The sequence below is a fragment of the Pteropus medius genome, unplaced genomic scaffold (assembly GCF_902729225.1).
Source record: "Pteropus medius unplaced genomic scaffold, Ma_sr-lr_union100, whole genome shotgun sequence".
Classification (NCBI taxonomy): Eukaryota; Metazoa; Chordata; class Mammalia; order Chiroptera; family Pteropodidae; genus Pteropus; species Pteropus medius.
In genome coordinates, this window is record NW_024344240.1 from 7803148 (window position 1) to 7824976 (window position 21829).

The 21829-nt window shown below is 35.9% G+C and overlaps 1 pseudogene; it reads left to right on the forward strand.

Moving 5' to 3' along the window:
* Positions 1 to 20540: 20540 nt before the first annotated feature.
* Positions 20541 to 21140, forward strand: LOC120607420 (40S ribosomal protein S8-like; annotated as a pseudogene).
* The last annotated feature ends 689 nt before the right edge of the window (positions 21141 to 21829 follow it).

The following is a 21829-nucleotide window of genomic DNA, read 5'->3' on the forward strand; positions in this document are numbered from 1 at the left end:
TCTCAGAAAATCAAACATAGAATTACCATATAATCCAGAAATTCTACTCTTGGATATATACCCAAATGAACTGAAATCAGGGACTTGAAAAGATAGCTGTACACCTTTGTTCATAGTACCATTATTCACAATAGCCAAAAGGTGGAAATAACTTTTGTCCACAGACGGATGAATTGATAAACAAAATACAGTGTATGTATGCCATGGAATATTTTTCAGCTTAGAAAGGAATGAAATTTTGATAGATGCTATAATATAGATGAACCTTGAAGACATTTTACTAAGTAACACAAAAGGACAAATATCATATGATTCTACTTACATGAGGTACCCAGAGTAGCCAGATTCACAGAGGCAGAGAGCAGATGATGGTTTCCAGGGGCAGGGGAGCGGGGAGAATGAAGAGTGAGTCTTTAATGGGTATAGATGTTCAGTTTGGGAAGATGAAACAGTTCTGGAGATAGATAGTGGTGATGGTCGCGCAACATGAATGTACTTAGTGCTACTGAACTGTACATTTAAAGTGGTTAAAATGATAAATTTTATGTTACATGTATTTTACTATAATAGAGAAGATAAAGTAAAAATAGAAAAAAAGAAGTACCAGCCAAAATGATTATAATTGTGTTGTCTTAATGAGGCTGGTATATATTAACAGTTGATATATATAAAGCCCTTGGAACAATGCCCGATACTATACTTAGAACACACACAAAAAATAGCCATTACCATCATAATCATTACTGTTATTAATATTATCTCCTCCCAACATGTTTTACCCTATAGTTTTGCTATTTGAAAATTGTCCACATGTAATAAAAAGCAATCTCAATAGATGGCTCCCTCTGGCACTTTTACCTTTCAAGGGAAACTTGGTGTCTCTGTTAGAGGGCAGACTGCAATATTTGTTAAATCCCTACTAACCTTGAACTAAAAAGCTCTACACTGGAGCAAGTTCTACATCAACTTTCATCTCCTCCACATCTGGAGCCCTGCCACCTATTTTTTGTGATCATCTATAACTCACTTTAAAAGATAACTGAAAATGCAAGTTAAATTATTTTCAGTCCATAAAACATTTATTCGATACCCACAGATAAATGCATTTAAGCTGTTCTGTGCTTCAATCGTAAGAATAGTTCTCTCATGGAAGTATTATCTACTTTTTATGAGGAAGAAACTAGACTTCAGGAAAGGTAAGCACTTTGTCCAGCACATCTTATGAAGAAATAGAGAGCACCCAAACCACCGGACTCATGGCTGTAGTATTTGTAATATGTACTTCAAAAATTAGAAATAAATCTAATTTTTTTACATCAAAGCTAAAAAGAAATCAAGACATTGATTGGTCAAACTAAAATGAAGTACTTGTAAAACAAAATCTGAGACCCTGGACTTTAATGAGTTCAGAAAATTATATATCACATGAGGCCCAGCCCGAGAAGCCTTGTGAATTCCACTCATTGTCATGGATGGGTCAAAAATCCAGATATTTGTTTAAGAAATCTGAGCAAATCTGCAGACTTGGGAAATAAGCTTCAGAAGAATTATTAAGATAACTATCCAACCTTAAAGAAACACAGAAGGAAACGGATTTGAATCCCCAAATTGAAAATGTGATAAAATAGACCACTGGGAACATGCAGCCCTGGAGAGGAGCCAACAGGTAAGCCAGCACCAGGTGAACCCTGGACGAGAGAGGCAAGGCACACAGCCTGAGCCACCTTTTCCAAATCAAGTCTACATATGGCTTAACTTAATATACCTTCGCAGGATCAATTCATTGTGCCCAATAATCCTGATACTGCCATAGAGAGCTTACTATTTAATCTCTTAAATATTGTAGGTTTCAAAGAATAAAACAAAGACCACAAAGGTCAAAAACAAAGAGGCAATACAAAATCAAGTGACTATTTCCTGGCCATGCAAGGAAACACACCAATAAAGAAATTTACTGAGTAGTTCATTCAGGGGAAAAAGTCAGGGCATTGAAGGTGGTGGGGTATAAGTGTGGTGTTTATGTTAACTAGGAATGAAAATTAACACTCTGAATAGGGCAGAGTCCTCAGTAAAAATTGATTAAAACAAGTCCATTGTCCATTAGTCAAGAAAAAGTCTTCAGTTAGGCCTGATTAGTGTTGATTGGTTAAAATCAGTTCTGGTGGAACACAATTTTCATTTTTTTGGTATCTCCTAGGCAAATGCTGACAGAGTTAAAAAAAATTTCCTTATACATAGGTTATGACAATCACACACAAGGCAGTACATACAGAAAAATATCTAGCGTCACAATGATCATATGCTGTTTCTGTGGTAATAAAAAGTTATTATTGTGAATTGATGCAGTAGAAATGAGCTCACTCTTCTCTCCTCTGAGGCTTTTAACTTGAAATATGCTCTGAGATTATATTGGCTTACAGATAGACAGAAATGACAACTTGACTTCTGCTACCTGACAGATTTTTGCTTCAAATCCACAGGGCTAGCCTCATTGCATGACAGCCCCAAATGAGGCAGATTCAAAGATGATTATAGAACATTAATCTAGTTTTGGGAATACTTCCAGTTCTTCACACCACCCACATGAATACCTGGAAGCTCAGTGTTACTGTGGTGATCTTGTGGCCGCTCATTCGGAACAGAGCGAGAGCCAACACTCAGCACAAGGAATTAAAGACCAAGTTCAAGGCACTAAGTGACTGTCAGACTTCCTAACTCTTGGGATCAAAAACTAGATTTCATGACAAGGAGACACAAATCCCATAGATTTATCTTTTCTTTATCCTGTAACTGGCAAATCCAAGTCTATTTCATGATTATATCCGTAATTGCTGGGTGGAGGTTTTTAAATATACAGGAATGTCTCTTCTAAACCAAATCAGACCTGTAATTTGCAAATCCCATGAGACCAAGCAGGATGGTAAGGGCAGACCCTAGGTTTATCAAGAAGAAAGAGGGGGCAAAGTTCAAAGATTCGGGAAAATCAAAATAGGCAACTACCGGATGGTATTAACTTAAATAAACCAAATGTAGGGTTAAATAGGCCTGCTGGTGTTAAAGGTTACATCATCACTCAACTTCAGCCTTCCAAAACAATGAAAAAAATGTGAATAAAATAACCTACCAACATAAATCATTCTTACCCAACCCAAATCCCAGAGAGGACTAAGGAATTACCTTCTCATTCAATCAAAGATAGATGAGTTTCTGGGGCTCTTTGCAAGAGCAGCAAAAGATTAACTTGGCAAGAATGCAGAAATCCAAGCAACGGTAAAAGGTAGAGAGGGCAGGAGTCCAGAACCATACAAAATGTCCCACTGAATGAAAGATTTTGTTGAATTAGATATTCTTTTATTTTAAGACTATAAAATGGAATGTAAAAAATGATATCCTTTTATGCCAATCATGTTTTTTAAAAGATAATAAATGGTCAAATAAAAAGTTTTCCCCAAAAATTTCTAACAAAAATGTATCTTCTCCAACTCTATTTAGGATTATTTTTCAAGATTCTTCCAGTTTATAATAAAAGTAATATATATATACAGATTATAAACTTGGATGGGAAGAATTTTTTACTATTTTTTTCTATCCATTCCATAAAAAAGTGTCCAATAAATGGTAAATTAATTACTATTGGCTACAGTTCTAATCATTCTTTAGAATTTTCAGATCATAAAGAAGCTATGCACCAACTAAATAAACTTATACTGTAAAGATTTGACTTATCAAACTATATACATTTACATTAAAGTTAAATTTTTATTTTAGAATATTTTCAATATAACTCTTCAAAAATTCTAACAAAAAGGCAGCCATATATCAGCTTTTAAATCATTTTGTGAAGTAATTTATCTGTTCAAGCAAGGGAAAGTTTAAAGTGGAAGGTCCTCAGCAATGAGATGCCACAACATACTTATGGGCATGGTGAAAATCCCTAAATCCAATGATATCAACTGCCGGCCAGTTTATGAAGCAACAGGACCTCTCATTCCTTGCTGGTGTGAATGCAAAGCAGCATAGCAATTTGAAAAACACTTGAGCAGTTTCTAAATATAGTCTTATCATGTGATCATGTTCTCAGGTATTTATCCAACTTATTTGAAAATTATATCTACCATATACACCTGCATATGAATGTTTATAGCACTTCTGTTCATAATTGCCAAATAATTGCCAAATACTGAAAGCATCATTAGGTGAATAAATATTTGCCAAATAATTGCCAAATACTGAAAGCATCATTAGGTGAATAAATAAATAAACTATGGTATTTCCATACAATGGAATATTATTTAAAGATACAAAGAAATGACACAAAAGACCTGGATGAATCTTAATGCATATTTCTAAGTGAAAGAATCCAGTCTTAAAATGCTACATACTGTATGCTTCCGATTATATGATATCTGGAAAAGGCAAAACTATAATAATGATAAGGAAGAGCATTATGGGGTAGGGGGGTCTTTGAATAGGTGATACACAGGAGATGTTTTTTAGGGTGCTCAAACTATTCTGTAGGATACCATAATTGTGCATACATAATACTATGCATTTGTCAAAACCCATAAAACTTTACAGCATAGAGTGATCCTTAATATGCAAATTTAAAGTCATTTCAGAGATGGGGTGTCCCAGAATGGAATAGAGACTGTGATGAGAGAATCTGTTTTATACAAATGTATAAAACAACTTTAGTGAGATGGGGAGGAGGAGGTACTAACCTACGTAACTTTGGAAATGAGGGAAGTCTGTAAGATTCAAGGCAGATAAAACTGTATATGAGTACTGTACTACAACTGTTAGTGTTTCCCATGGGCTTGCAGGTTAACAATTCTGGTACCACCGTACATGTATCCTGGAATGGAACGATTAAGCAAATGGATGGCAGATGATGGGAATCATATTTTGCACTGCAAGAATGTGAGTTTACAGAGAAGCAAGAGGAAATCACTAGAGTAATCATTGTGGAAATGTACTGAATTGGAGACTTCATTATGAACTCATATTTAGTTAAATAATAGATACAGATGGTCACATATAGAAATATTTGTAGATATCCATAATACACTGGTGGCTCTGTCAGCTAAAAAAGCCTAGAAGCAATGACACCCAGTAGCATTGAGCACACCTAGCACCCAGATCTTGGTTTCTAATACCATTCACCAATAAAAGGAACCAGAGTTTCTTAGAGAAATGGCTGGTTCTATGACCGGGGCAGGGAATATACAAGATAAGTCTGGAGGATTTTGTAGTATCGGGAAATAAGAAAATGCTCAAAAAACCATAAAACAAACAAACAAAAACTCCACATTGTATATTCAAAGGAGTCAAATAAAAGAGCTCTTAACAGCGAAAGCTGGAACAATTTGAGTTACAGAATAAATAAATTAGTATTAGATTATAATATAAGGTATAAAATAAATATCCACAAGTCCATACTGATACAAATAAATTATTCAATAAATAAACAAATCAGGGAGAAAAGACCAATCTCCATGAAGAAGAATTCCAAATAATTTATGTGGCTACTCCACCTATAAGGAGGTGAAGCATAACTCTCCATTCCCAAAGTGTTCACTGCACATAATAACTAAACGCCAAAGACTACATCATGGGAAGTGGGAAAAAGCAACTTTTCAGTGGAGAACCTGACAAACACTACTACAGCCAGGGGATCAAAGTCAACGTCAGCAGTGATGTCATGTTGATAGTATGTATTCTTGGTAAGATGGGATGAAAGAAGCACTTTTCCTCTGTGGTCTTCCTATAAACCCATAACCGCATGCTAAACTAATTATGAGAGAAACATCAGGAAAAAAAAACAATTGAAGAGTAGTCTACAAAATACCTGACTAGCACTCCTCAAAACCACTGAGGTCCTCAAAGGCAAAGAAGGTCCGAGAAACTGCCAGAGCCAAGAGGAGCTTAAGGAGACATGACGGCTAAATGGAATGTGGTGTCTTGGATGGGCCCCTGGAGCTGGAAAGGACATTAGGTTAAAACTAAGGAAATCTGTATAAAGTGTGAACTTTAGTTAATAATAATGTATTCATTATTTGTAACAAATAATTTATTCATTTTAACAAATGTGCCACAAGATGTGAGTAATAAGGGAAACTGGATGCAGAGTATGTGGGAACTCTCTGTACTGTTTTCACAATTTGTCTGTAAATCTAAATCTGTCCAAAAAATTTCTTTAAAAAAATTCAAGCAATATTAGACAATACCAAAAATGTGAAATACTATGTCTATTATCCAAAATAAAAGAAAAAAAAAAAAGTAGACTTGAAGACAAGTTGTCAGTCACAACAGAATGTACCCCAAGGCTAATTTCAATACCTCTGCCTTCCTTTTAAAGTGAGGAAATGGAAAGAATATTCAAATTGTTGTTGAGAATTACTAGTAAATAGCACCAAAACAAATTTTTTCTAAGTCAAGAGATAATAGTGGATGTGGTCAGTTTATTGAAGGAACTAATAAATCTTTTGTTTCAGAAATTTCAATACTAGACCAACACAAAACAAAATAAATCATCGGAGGCAAAGGGCTTTGTTAGCTATATTTAAAAATATTGATCCACTGTCCAAGCTCTGATGACATTATAGATATTGGGGATACGACCCTCAGAAGGCAGCCCAGAATCCAGGAGAGGGTACTTTTAATGAGCAAAGGAGACTCCAAAAGTGATATGAAAACATTTTGCTAATAAAAAAGTGCAAACTGGAAGGAGTTTTCAGAGAGGATTTTAATTAGTAAAGATGAAAAGTCAAGAGAGACATTTTAAATCCCCATAAGCAATGCACAAAGGTTTCAATTTTTCCATATACTTGCATTTTATTGAGGTTCTCTTAATGCTTCCCCAAAAGAGAGAAGAGTCTCCCAAGAGAATAATTTATTCACAAGTGGGTAGGTTGTTTCGAAAATTCACTGTCAGTAAAAATGTTCTTCCTATTTTTACTAATTAATATAAAGTTGTGGGGGGGAGAAAGTTTCACTATTCAGTACTTCCCAAGATTTTACATGGCAGCCTAAAACTTGCCTTTCTTTTCCACTTAGAGCAGTCTTATTAATGTTTATGGTAAATATTAAATACTTGTATTAAAAGCAGTTTCAAGATTTACTCAGTTTCAAAATACCAATTATTGCTTTATAGTTGAGCTTAAGAGGTATATCAACCCCAAGAAAAATGGACCTCAACTAGAAAAACAACAACAAATACTTGAGTATGGATAACATGTTGTTGGTGAGAATTACAAGTACTGTGAAAAATAAGACTTTCTCTCACTGTTTCCTAAAAACATATATTCGCTCACTCAAAGTGACAACAGTTTTTCAGTAGCAAACACTCAAAGCCCTACATAGCTAAGAAACACCTCCCTGAGGCAAACTAAAGTCTGGCCTAAAAGGAAACGACCGACCTTCAAAATCCAGGACATCTATCCTGTGGCTAGTGGTGGTGGTCATGCCTCACCAAGAGTTGAGTGCACGCAACTGGGACAGGCCAGAAAATCAGTGTCCCTGGAACAGGTAGAACAGGTTTCCACGAGAACGACATTGAAACGAGACACAAAGAGTGAGTCACATTTCCTGGGTTCCTTCAGTTCTATATTTTGAATAGCTTACGTTTCCTAACATTTTAAAGAGTTAACCAGTTTGCCAGGCACTGAGTGGCGATGGAAGAAATTGGGGGCTGTGGGCATGGAGCTCTCTAAAGCCTAGGTCAGATGACCAAGAGATTTTTAAAAGATCTGAGGATTTCTCACCACGATGTCAAGTGTATTACGCAGTAAAACCAGGCTGAGAAGTAAACTTCTTCAGAAGAACTGAGCAAAGTGATATTTCAGGCTTTGAAGCAAAGTTTTAAGTTATTGATATTGTCTAGATAACCCAAATCTGGAATCATCTTGGCTGAGGAAACCAAAGGGCATTTTCTTTTGGGGCGTTCTAAATTTGTTTGGAATCAAGGCGAATTGAGTGTCCTCTGGCCAACCTCTTCCACTGTCCCCCAGCTTTCAGTCCTAATCCTCATTGTTAAACTTCATTAGCAGGATTTAAGAAGTCTGCCACCCTGGGAGTGAGAGGGTCTGCCATACTGGAAGGAGACTGCTCTTTGCAGTTGCCTTATACAAAATAAGACCTCCATGTATGTTTGTTCTAAAGATCTGATGCATAATATCTGTCTCCTAAAGGGCTTCTTATCCTGCTTTCATCACTAGTACATGGGTGTGAAAATGAAGTAGCTTCTCCTTGGAGGTGGAGGGTCCCTCTAGATAGTTCAAGGCTGGGTGATAGATAATGCAAAAACAAAAAGTTAATTAAAAATTTTAAAAATCTTAACTTGGAACCAGAAATTTGCATCTGATAGGGCCCTCACTGGGAGCATCTGGCTGGTATTGGAGATGCTTTTCAAATTGGGGGTGGGAGATGAGAAAAGAAACTCAGAGCTTGCACATTCCCAGAGCCTCAGGCTGACTCGAAACCTTCCAAACCTCTCTTTTCATCTTGTACTTTATCAATTTAGCACACTTCAGGTTTGGCTGCTGAGTGAGCGAAAATAAACAAGGGGTTAAAAATCATGGATAACTAGGAGAGCAAGAAGAATCAGCATTGCTTAAAAGTAGAGTGTTCAAGCTATGCATCACTATTACAGCCAGGAGACCTGACCTCCGCAAATGCAGTCGCTGTTGTCCGAATTGTGAAGCCAAACAAACGATTGAAAATGAGTAAAAGAGAATTATCTGAAATAATGGAAACTTTTGTAAACCTCAGAGGTTGCCCTTCGAGAGAGGCGCTGGAGTGGTCGAGAGGAGCTTGAAGACTGCATGGTATATGTCCAGCTCTGCAGCTTTTGGCCTATGTGTGGTGACATGTCACTTTGCCACAGCTCTACATCTATAAAATGAGAAGAGTAATTGTTCCTACCTTGAAGTTTGCTGGGAAGATTAAGTTAATATATACTAAGCACTTAGAACCATGCTTGGCAGTACATGTGTTCGGTGTTTTTCTTTGTAGCTTTTGACGACCTAAGCAACCAATCTATGACAAGTACACACCTTATGCATGCATGCATCTATGACGGCCCAAGACTCAGATAATGCACATCTGGAACTAGAAATCTGCATCTAGTGAATCAGAATAAAATGTCTATCCTTCTTCAATTCTCTATTCCAAAATACATATGGATTATACATGGTTTACTTACAAAGTTTTGTATTTGGCTTTGCCTTTTAATTCTTTTTTTAAAAAACAAAACTTGGAGACCTAAAAAATCTTTTTATTTTTACATCTTAGTGATGGTAAATGGCAGATCAGATTGGTTTTGAAAATGCAGAAGAAAAATTTTAACAATTACAGTAAATCATGGAGGGAAAATACGTTAATAAAATTTACTTATATAGTTGAAATTAAAACAGAACATTGAGGTAGGGGAATTCATTTTAGATAAAATTCTGGGGGTCTCTAGATTCTTATGGTGTTTTCTTTTTAGGTAAAGAATTTAATTAATGTTACCCGAAGACAAATAGAATCTAGTTTAAAATATGTATATATGTATTTCAACTAGAACATAGGAGACAAGTTCTAGTTCTGGCTTCATCAGTAACTTGATATCTTAGGCAAGTTATCTGCTGATCTGTGCTTCAATTTCTCCATCTCTCAAATGGGGATAAAACACATACGGCAAAGTAATTCTGAGAATTAAAAAATTATTAAAAATTAAAACGTTAAGTGACCATAAGATGTGTTATTACTCTCTATTTATAAAAGAAATTCAGTCATTCTTTTTAAAGCTGTTTGTATAGAAAAATAATGTTTTTATAAAAATTCAAGCAAAAGAGAACTTTCAAAATGAAATGTGACTATGCTCACCAGCAATAACTTTTAATAGTATTCTGCCCCCCTGAAATCTCTTTAAAATATATATATCAAATCAACCACCTAGCACATAAAATTAAAAATCCAATATATCACATAATCATTTCAGCCCATTTCTATCTACTGTCCTCCTGCTTGAACAAAGGAAAGATCAGATTATCCATGTAACATTTCTTCAGAAACCTTACATGATTGGAGAATAAAAATGTTTTCCTAAGAGTATGAGGCACAATTGCTATCTTAACATAATTTCTAGGCAGCGGCTTGAAAGAAAGATAGGAACTTTCGTGTGAGCCATGCTGCCCTCATGGTCCTCAGGGGCACCTGGCATGCTCACTCCAAAGTAACAATAGCAGGTCATGGCCACGCTGCTGTCTCAAGATCTTGGCCCCCCCTTCCTTGCAGATTGCTTCCCAGCCTTTACTGGAAATCGGCTGACTCCCTCTACATGACAGCTATGAATGTCCCCAGCTCATTAGCTCACTTGCAATGCAACAAACCATCATTCATTGCAATGACACTGACACAACGTATGAATTAGACTCAGTTCTTGGACGTCAGACTGGTTCAAGAGGAAGAGAATTCTCCTGTAAATGGGATCTGGGAAGTCATTTCCACTGTACACTTTGCTGAGTGCTGGGAGGGTTGGTTGAGAGGTAATTTTTATTGTGAGCTTTTTTTCTTTGGTGGGGACTATTCATTTTGAGGAAAACAACATAAAATGAGCACTGGTTTGAAGTTAGACTGAATTATATTTTAGTCTAAACTTGTGACACACACATACACACATACGAAAGTAAAAGCAGAAGTCAAGCATTCTATAAATTTATACAACATAAATTTTTAAAAAAGAAATAAAGCATTACAGATCCCCATTCATCCGCCTTCATTCCACTCCCTTCCCTCCTTCCCCAGAGGTGATTACTAACCTGAATCTGGCAACTGTGCAACTTCCTCATCATGTTTTTATAATTTAACTTTTGTTTCTATCCATAAATAATATGAAGTATTATTTGGTGAATTTTTTAAATTTACATGTATTATACTATAAATACCAAATGAAATCTGCCCTTCATTATTGTTTTAATGATTAGAGAAAATATAGGTAAAGCACCTTGTACAATAAACATTCCATATATTATAATAAATATTATTGTCTGCAAAACATGCACTTGAAACTAAATAAAATTAAAATGCTTATTTCAACAGAATGAGGGCCAAAGACTGCTCCGGCCTCACCAGCCTCTGAGCTATTTTTCACATGCTCCTGGCCTTCGAACCTGCTGTTCTCACTGCCTGAAGAAATCTGTTCACCCCTCTATTCATAAGCCTCCACCTCTCATTTCATTTTAATGTCTGCTCAAATAGCAACCCTATCCGTCTCTAACTCTTCACTATGCTTTTGTTTTTATAGCAGTCGTCACTGCCCATCTATCTGTTTCCTGTCTGTTTTCCTCTTTGGAATGCAATCACACCTTTGATTTGTTCATTGCTAGACCCCCACCACCTACAAAAGGGCCTAGCACTTAGCAGCTACTCAATAAATGAGCGTTGATTAACTTCATCGATTTAACAGCCCTAGTCACTGTGAAAGGTCTTTTTTGTTCATACATAATCAAATTTATGTATTGTTGTATAATATATAAAATCATCCTCATCTTATGCCCCATGCAGAGTAAGGTGCTCAGCAAATGTATTTTTTATAATTTGGATTAAGAAAATGTATTTTTCTTAATCCAAAAGTACTCCTTCAGTTAAATAATATATGAAAAAAGCAAGACAAAATGTTATATGTATATTTGATTACAAGAATAGCAAAATGTGCTTTTGAAAAAAACTGTAAGGAAGCCAAACAAAATAACAGGATTATAGATATCTGAGTGTTAGCTTTCTTTTCTCATAATGTGCTATTTATATTTATAATGTGCTATTATCTTTTGGCAGAGGGATGGGTAGGAAGCATACACTTTTATCTTTTCTTTCCCAGACACAACAAAAAATTTATGAAAAAAGGTAATACCTTTATTAAAGGTAAATCTTTATTAAAGCTATTAATAAAGATTACAGAACCAAATGAAAAAAATAATGTTAAAGCTCTTGATTCATATTAGCAAAGTGCTCTCAACAACGTGTTTCATGTAAATTTATTTTAATTTTTAAAATTTATGCCAGATATGTGTGTGTATATATTTGTGTCTATATACATAATTTATATACATTATATATATAGTATTAGATTTTATTTGTATTTCTTTGATTACTAGTAAGTAGACACCTGTATAATACGCTTCTTTGTGAATTTTATCTGTGTGTGTGTATGTGTGTGTGTGTGTGTCATCTATTCACGCCCTTTCTTAATTGTGCTTTTTTGGAGCTGAATATGTTTATATAGTTGAATCTAGTAAATTCATGCTAAGGAATTTCTTATAAGGGTGTTCTATTTATTACTTTTAAAGTAAGAAAAAATATATACCAAAAAATAAATTCACTGAGTTCTACAAAGTAACCAATATATTCAAGAAGTAAGTAAGAGGAATACTGTCATAATTTAACCATTATGTCTGCCCTTAAAGAGAATTCAGTCTACTTAGACGGGAAAAGCAGAAAATACCACAGACAATACAAAAATATTCTCTGACAGCATATAATCAAAAGTTAAACTGTTGGCCAGATAGTATGTATTATAGGAGTTATGACGACCAGGAATGAATGTGAGGTGTTGCGGTGAAATAAAGCTCTTTGAAAGAAAGCGCTCTTGAGCTGGTTGGAGACACGCAAATGTTCCCGTTAGGACTGCGATCGTTTATACTGGGGAGACTTGGACTGCGGCAAATGTACTAACTATAAAGCGCAGAGACTGGTGGGGAGGAGTTAGGAAAACTCCTAGGCAGGATGGGGCCAAAACATAGAGAGTCTTTAAAGTCAGCCAGACTCTATTTCTTGTGCTGGGCAATGGCAAAGCCACTGGAACCTTCACCCAAGAGAAGTAAGGAAATGAAAGGGTTGCCCTATAGAGATAGACCTGACAGTAATAATTGGCCTGAATCTTAGAAACTTGGAAAACAAACAAAACTTTAAAATTCATCTTTCTTATCTGGACAAACTCAGAATTTTTGAATGGGAATGGTTTTCCTCTTTGAATTTACAATCAAACGTCCTGGATTTCATTTTCGAAAATAATCTCTTCTGGTATCTTTTCTCTTAATTTGTAAGTAAATTCTGTTCAAATTTTTAAAATTACATCAGCCTATATGGCCCACCTGAGAACCTGTATTAACAATCTAGTACTTATTCTTCTGTATTTCTCTCCTCGCTTATATAATCACAGGGGCAAACCTACATATGAACACACACAGTTGTTACTGTTTTACACAAATGGGCACACACTGCATGAACTTATCTCTATTTTTTTCTTTCAACAATACTTCATGGAAATAAATCCCTTCTAGTCAATGAGTATGTTTCTCATTCATTTTTTATTAGTACTGCATAATTTTCTCTTCTATAGCATACTGTTAAGTTATTCAACTATTATCCTATTCATTTTTTTAACCACTACAGTATTATGACAACAGTTCTTTATACATGTTTCTTGTATACTAGTGAGTTTTCTGGATTGAATAAATCATGCATTTTTTATCTTAATGGGAATTGCCAGATTGTTTTCCCAAAGGGTCATAACACTCTTTATGTTTAGAACAAAGCCTTTCCCTAAAACGCCATCGGTAACAAGTATTATTGCTCATTTGAATGTGTCAGTTTAGTTCATATAAAGTCATATTTCACTAATATTTTAACATCTCTTTCCTGGTTACTCATGAATTTGAGCTTGCGTTCATGTTTTTGGCCACGTGGATTTGCTTTTCTATGAATTGTCAATTTATATCCTTTGCTCATTTTTCCTTTAGGTGATTGTTGGGGTTTTTAAATTTTTTTAAATCTCTTTTCATGTAAATTGTAACACAAGTATCTAAAATATAAATGTACAACTTAACCATTTCATAAAACAAAAGCCCTGTAACAACCATAACAGCCATCCAGGTCAGGAAACAGCACATTGTACCCCGCCCCAGAAGCTCTTTGTCTGTCTTCCTCTTCCTAGTCACAAGCTCCTCCTTCCCCCACAAAATAACCAATATTTTTACTTTAATGGTAATTACTTCCCAACTTGTCTTTATAGGTTTAACAGCAAAAATTCAGCCTAAACATTATAGTGTAGTTCTGATTATTTTGACACTTTATATAAATTAAATCTTGTAATACATATTCTTTCCTATCTGATTTCTTTCACTCAATATTATATTTGTGGGACTCAGTCACATTGTTGCACGTAGCCCTATTCATTTTCTCTGTTATAGTGTATTCTCTTTTTATGAATATACCACAATGTATCTATTCTGCTGTTGAAAGATGTCTGAGTTGCTTCCCGCTTAGGGCTATTATAAATCAGACACATCAACTGGGGAAGTAAGCACTCAGTTCTTTTGATTACATGCCTAACAGTAGAATTTCTGGGTCATGAGGAAGGTGCATCCTTAAGCATAACCATTCCTATCAAAGAGTCGGCCACCATGGTTCTCACCAGGGCACATTCTCAGGCTATGTTCATTCTCCTCACCAAAACGTGGATACCCTCTTTTGTGAAATGTGTTTTCAACTCCTTTTGCCCATTTTTATACTAGGTTGTCCCAAAAGCCAAAAGCCAAAACAATAAGGATTTACAAATTTGATTTCACAAAACTTTTTAAACATTTCTGTAATAACAATGACAATAACAAAGCTCCATAAGAAAAATCAAAAGACAAATGGCAACCTGAGAGAGCATGTTTACATCTTATATCACAGATAAAGGACACAGGTCTTTGATTTACAAAGCACCGTAAATAATGAGGGGAGAACTTAACTCATAAGTAAAAAGCACCCTGACATTCCACGTCTAAACTATCGGATGGCTAAAAATTCAAAAGCTTGACAACATACTCTCTTGGTGAGCCCGTTGGAAAACAGGGATGTTGTTAAACTGAGGGTAGGCATACAAAATGGTACAAACTGTATGAAGGAGAATTTTGCAATATCTATATACACTTTGACCAGCAATTCCACTTCTATAAATTCACCCTGATAAATTATATCCTAAATATAAAACAACAAATGCCCAAGATTACCCATTGTTTTATTATTTTTAATGTACAATATTAGAAAAAAACTAAATGACCATCTTTAGGAGACTGGCTGAACAAATTATAGTGCAGTCACATAATGAAATACTATGCAGCATTAAAAAGAAATGTGAAAATTTTCTATGAACAAATATGGAGCAATTTCAGGACACAATTTTAAATGAAAAGGGCAAAGTATGAAAGACTGCATATAATAGAATACATGTTTTGAAGACAAAAAGGGAAATAAAACTACATATAAGTATATGTTTAATTTTTAAAGAAATACAAGAAAGATAAAGCAGAAATAAAAATAATTTTCTGTAGGAAGTAGATAAGAGAAAGACGAAGGTGACAGGGATAGAAGTGAGACTATTCTGAATATATATTTATATATTTAAACAAAATTTAAATTACAAAAAAGGAGTAAAATGATACCTTAAAACTGAATAAAAATAGAAACACATGGCCCTAACTTTATATCAAATTGATCATATAACTGCACAGATAAAAGAGTTATTCAAAATAACTTTTGAATTACAGTACTCTGATTATGTGCTCTTAATGATATATGTAATTTTGCAGGACAAAAAATTTGCAAAAAGCATTCATCTTAACCTAGTACATTTGTTATTGGTAGTGGAATAAGTATTGTAATTCTGATGGAGGAAGGAAAATGTGAGCCCAGAGCATTGGGCTCTGTCAGAAAGCAAAAAAAAAAAAAAAAGTGCTCAAAGATGAAAAGGTTATTTCAACAGACAGAAGATCTAAGTTAAAGGGGCTCTCACTGCACAAACTGGGGACTATTTGAGCATCAAAGAAGAGTGATCATGATGAGTTATGATACATTGAATTTCAGGGAAAAAATTAATGGATCATAGTGCTACTCCAAAGGAAAGGAATAGGGGAGGAAAGCTCTCTTTTACAGTAGAATTCCATTTAATCAATGTAGAAGGAATAATAGAATTAGTAAATCACCATTTTCACCTCCCATTGTAATCATTGATTCAGGCAAGAATTATTAATGGACACAAAAACCACTGAGTAAAATGTCGTAGAGATATGTTCTTTATAAGGTCTAAAATTGGCACCTTACAGATTATGATAAGGGAGTTGTCAGTGACAACTTTAAGGGGGGAAAACCTAGCCTTAGTAAGAGAGCTCAACATTATATGCCTGTTGCTATGATGCAATTATGAAGAATTCTTGCCAGACGTGTTTAAAGATGAATTTAAACATGAGAGAGCAAATCAAAACAAATCAAAAATCCAGAATATGGGATATTCTAGCAGACGACTGGTCTAAACTCTTCTAGAAATTCAATGCAATGAAAAACCAAGGTAGAGAGAACTGTTCTGATTAGAAGATACTTATCATGTGTGTATGCTACATTATTTGAGATACATATTCAATGCAAATACAAAAGGTGTTCTGTCAGAATTAGAACAACTAATCCTAAAATTTATGTGGAAGCATAAGAGACCTCAAATAGCCAAAGAAATTTTGAGAAAGAACAAAGTGGGAGGTATCACACTCCATCATATCAAACTATAATGTAAAGCTACAATCATCAAAGCGGTATGGTTCTGGAGTGAAAACAGATATAGATCAATGGAATAGAACAGAGATCCCAGAAATAAATCTTTGCTTATATAGCCAGTTAATCTACGACAAAGGAGGCAAGGACACACGATGAGGTAAAGCCGGTCTCTTCAATAGTTGATGTTGGGAAAACTGAATAGATAAATGCAAAAAATAAAATTGGGCCACCTACTTACACCATATACAAAAATGAACTCGAAATTAACTTTAAAAAATGTAAGACCTGAAATCATAAAACTGCTAGAAAGAAACACAGGCAGTAAACTCTTTGAGACCACTCTCAACAATATCTTTTTGGATATGTATCCTGGGGCAAGGGAAACAAAAGAAAAAATAACCAAATAGGACTACATCAAACTAAAAAGGTTTTGTACAGCAAAGGAAAAACATTAACAAAACAAAAAGACAACCTACTGAATGAGGAAGATAATTGCCAATGATACATCCAATAAGGAGTTAATATCCAAAATATATAAGGAACTCACATAATTTAACACCAAAAAAAACCAAACAATCCAATTGAAAAATGGGCAGAGGACCTGAATAGACATTTCTCAAAGAGGACATACAGATGGCCAATAAACATGTGAAAAGATGCTCAACATCACTAATCATCAAGAAAATGCAAGTGAAAACCACAATGTGGCATCACCTCACACTTGTGAGAATGGCTATTAACAAAAAACTAACAAATAACAAGTGCTGGCAAGTATGTAAAGAAAAGGGAACCCTTGTACTTTATTGGTGGGATTGTAAATTAGTGCAACCACTATGGAAAACAGTATGGAGAGTCTTCAAAAACTTAAAAATAGAACTACCTTACGACCCAGCAATTCTATTTCTGGGTATTTATCCAAAGAAAACAAAAACTCTAGTTTGAAAAAGATACATGCACTGTATGTCCACGGCAGCATTGCTAGTAATAGCCAAGATATGGAAGTACACACATTTTCCTGTTGCCATTCTCCTTCCCTAATGTGAACTCAATATGCGTTGGTATTACCAGTTGCTGGGAGCACAACTCTCCATAAGACCTGCCACAAGGAGCCCACAGTCTATCCAGAGGTCCATGGTTTAAAGGGCTGGTTGTAATGCAGCATGCTAAGTAATGCAATGAGATAAACAGGGGTGCTGGAAGAATATGTAAAAAAAAAAAAAAGTTCTTACATTTAGGAGACAATTAATCTGTGCTGGGCATCACTGGCCCCACTTATGGTGTGCTAACAGTTTAGTAATCAGCATACCTAGAATTACTTTTGCATTGCTTAAGTCATGTGTACATAATGAATGTTATATAATATACCATGCAGGTATGTTTTAATTGAATTTAATAAAGATGCAAATACTTTGGCTGGCATATATTAAATTATTATCTGAAGGGGGAAAATGTCCCTTCTCAGGTTGCAGGTGGTCATAGAGGGCCCCAGAGAAAATGGTATGTTAAGTTCAGAAAAAAAGGTTAGGTAGGTAGCACCCAGCCATTAGTCATTGAAGAAAAAGGCTGGAGGAAGAGCATTCCAAGGTAAAGATTAGCTGCTATAAAGCCCGGAGTGAGAGCTGGGCTGGCCTGAGCAAAGAACAAGTGGATTTCAGCACTGCTGGACATGTAGTCTGAAGGAAGGATGAGCCAGTGACCAGCCCACAGAATAGAAAGGACAAAATCCCAGGTCATGTTCCCTCTCTCTCACAGTTTTACTGATCAACTCAATTAACAATTATTTCTTCTTCCACTAAATGCTATAACAAATTAACTTTACTGCTCATCACATGTTACTTTGATTTAGTAATTATTACAAATGTCTCGTTTAGATGGAAAGTCTCTAGGGGAAAAAGATATTCCTTGATTTTTCTTTGTAACATTGTCATACAGTCTGTTATATATTTGGTGCTTAGTAAATATTACTTGGATGAATAAGCAAGACAATTACAGAGTGCAGAATTTTTTAAAATTAAGCCAGGCCATGTTTACAATATTGATCTGCAGCTCTGAGGATTCTAAGTCAGGCTAAGCTGATTTTGTCTTCTGTTCTTTAAAATATCCCTGACTTCTTTCAAATGCTCAGCACAACCTAAATATACATTGATTGATTTTCTCTAAATCCTTTTTCTGTGTTTTTAACAGTATTGATTTAAGCAGATATTTTAAGTGCATGGTTACTTCCTAACCCTACAGTTGATTTCTTGAGGATTTCTTCCAGAGCATCTAGGCAGATTTCTACTTTTCCAGTTTACAATGCTACCTAAATTGAATATTCCAGCCCTTGCCTAGCCCAGAAGGATGAGAACACTTGGGGGGGACCAGAGAAGGCTACATTCTCCCAATGCTCCCTCTTCCCTCTCCTCCATGCCTGCTTCGTGAAAGGCAGCAGAATTTTTCCACCTACCTTCCTCTTCCTGTTCCCCACAACCTTCGAAAGCTCCCCACTGTGACCCCAGATGATCTCTGTCCCTAGGTCAGCTAAGCCCCAGCTCCTGATAGAACCAGCTTCCAGTGAAACTGTGTAAAGGAGTCTCAGAATCCCATACCAGGGTCTTATTACTCACATTTGTTTTATTAACAAATATCTTGAAATCAAATATGTTGCATTGTCCTTTATACACAGTGCTAACTATGTACTACATGCTGTTTTAAGCACTTTGTAGTAGTAGCTGATTTAATCTTTCTGGAAATTCTCTAAAGAAGATGCTATTCTTATACTCTTCTCCTTTTCACAGGGAAGGAAATAAAGTCATAGAGCTGGATCTAAACTCTGAAACATCAGGCCGTACTCCCTTTTGCCTACAAAGATAAAAACTCCTTTTTTTCATATTCCTAAAAATAGCATTTATACACATTCATCTCTTCTCTTTTCTAAAACCCTACCAAAATGACAGTAAAGGAATAAAAAAGGTATTTACCCAGAATTATAAAAATAAGAAGAGACAACAGCAGTCAAGAAATCTCAGCAAATCATGAAGACAGGAAGTAGAAAGAGGTGTGGTGACCGACTTCGCTGAGAAGCAGGTCAGATCATCTGGGGAACTTCTCATGGAAGAAAAAAGGAGATGCTATTCAAAACGAAACTGTATGAAGCTCTGGACACAGAAGACCTAGACACTAGCAGGTAGGGTCTTCCCATAGCAGGTAGCTCCTTCCCATCCTCCCCTCTAAGACCAGGGCTGGGAGAGAGCAGAAGTGAGGGCCCACATGCAGTGCTTAGTGGAGGTCCACATGTAGGCCTTTGGGGTCTAGCCCTCTACCCTACTCACAGATACCAGGAGCCATGCTTATGACATTTCCCTCCACCCCCCATGGAGATTAGGGAATTATCCTCCTCAAAGAAAGTCTCAGAGAAAACCTATCCAGATAGTGACATTTGGGAGTACTCAAAACAAATGAAATTAAATGCTTGTCCCCTATTTTTTTACAGTGAAGCTCATTAGGTTGCAAGCCCCTACAATACAGCAGGGTTTCCCATCTGGTTTTTACTGTCTCACTCTTAGAAATGAAGGGGCAGCTGATGATCACTATACATTTGAAGAAATTTTCTTACGTGAAAAAGACTATCAGTTAGCTTTCTGAAAGGAAAGAGATGGCACACTAAAATTTGGAAATGTGAAGATAATTAAATGGAGGGAGAGTTGACAACAATAAGCAGTGCCCAGGGTGAGTCAGTAGGAAAGAGAGGTTGCCAAAATCTGACAATGCAGCTATATGGAGAGCCCATTCACCTAGAAATGTGGACATTGGAAGAAGAATCTAACCTTACCTAGCTGGCAGGAGGAGCCTGAAAGAACCAGTGCCCCAAACTGACTCTCCTCTGTCCTACTCCCCATCAGCCAAGACCAAACAGAAGCTAGTGGGCAAAGGAACCTGTCTCCATGGCAAAAAGCAGAGGGATGGCTCTTTCCGGCCCGTGCCAAGCCATGGGCATTTCTCGGGACAACGGGCACAAGTGCCACAAAACTGAGGGCAAGAGAAAGCCCTACCACAAGAAGCAAAAATATGAGCTGGGATGCCCCGCTGCCACACTAAGATTGGTCCCCACCACATACACACAGTCCGAGTCTGGGAGGCAACAAGAAGTACCTCGACTTGAGGCTGGACGTGGGGAACTTCTCCTGGGGCTCCGAGAGCTGTATGCATAAAACAAGGATCATTGATGTTGTCTACAATGCATCTATCAATGAACTGGTCTGCACTAAGACCCCAGTAAAGAACTGCATCCTGCTCATTGAGAGCACACTGCACCCACAGTGGTACAAATCCCTGGGCCACAAGAAGGGGGCCAAGCTAACTCCTGAGGAGGAAGAGATTTTAAACAAAAAACAATCAGAAAATTCAGAAGAAATATGATGAAAGGAAAAAGAATCAGCAGTTTTCTAGAGGAGCAGTTACAGCAGAGCAAGATTCTTGCATGCATCGCTTCAAGACCAGGCCAATGAGGCAGAGTAAATAGCTATGTGCTAGAGGGCAAGGAGCTAGAGTTCTATCTGAGGAAAATCAAGGCCTGGAAAGGCAAATAAATCCTCTTCCTCCTGTCTTAGCTCCTGTAATAAAGGTGTTTGTTGTGGGGGGAAAAAAAAGCAGACGGATGAGGCTGTATGACCTTGAGTGTCGATTGATAGGCCAATGGAAGGTATTCATCGCCAAGACCAAAACAAACAGAAAAGTGAGAAGAGAACAAGAAGAAGCAAAGATAGCACAGAGAATAGAAGAAACTATAATTAATATTTTCAAAGAAAGATTATTTATATGTATGGGTGATATGAAAAGGATTAAAGAAGAAAGAGACCATAAATAGCATGAATATCAGAGTTAAAACTATAAAAGGTCAATGAAATGTCAGAAGTTAAAATTAAATAGATATCCAGAAAGTAGAATAAGAATGTAAACAGATAGAAAATAGAAAATAAATAAGATTATCATTGAATCAATACAGAAAGTATAACACCTGAAAAGTAACATTCCAGAATTTAAAAAAAAAAAATACACAGAGAATGAAGAGAATAATCATAAAAAATAATCCCGGAATAATTTCTTTAAAAAATTAGTAGCTTGAAAAGCCTGGCCACAATTTTTTTTTAATTTATGCAAAGGCATATCATTGAAAGTTTTGCTTTCTATTTGTAAAGGGAAAATAGAGTCGTAAAACAAGTGACAAACCAAAAAAAAAAAAAAAAAGGAATCCAAATGTCATCAGATTTCTTAACAA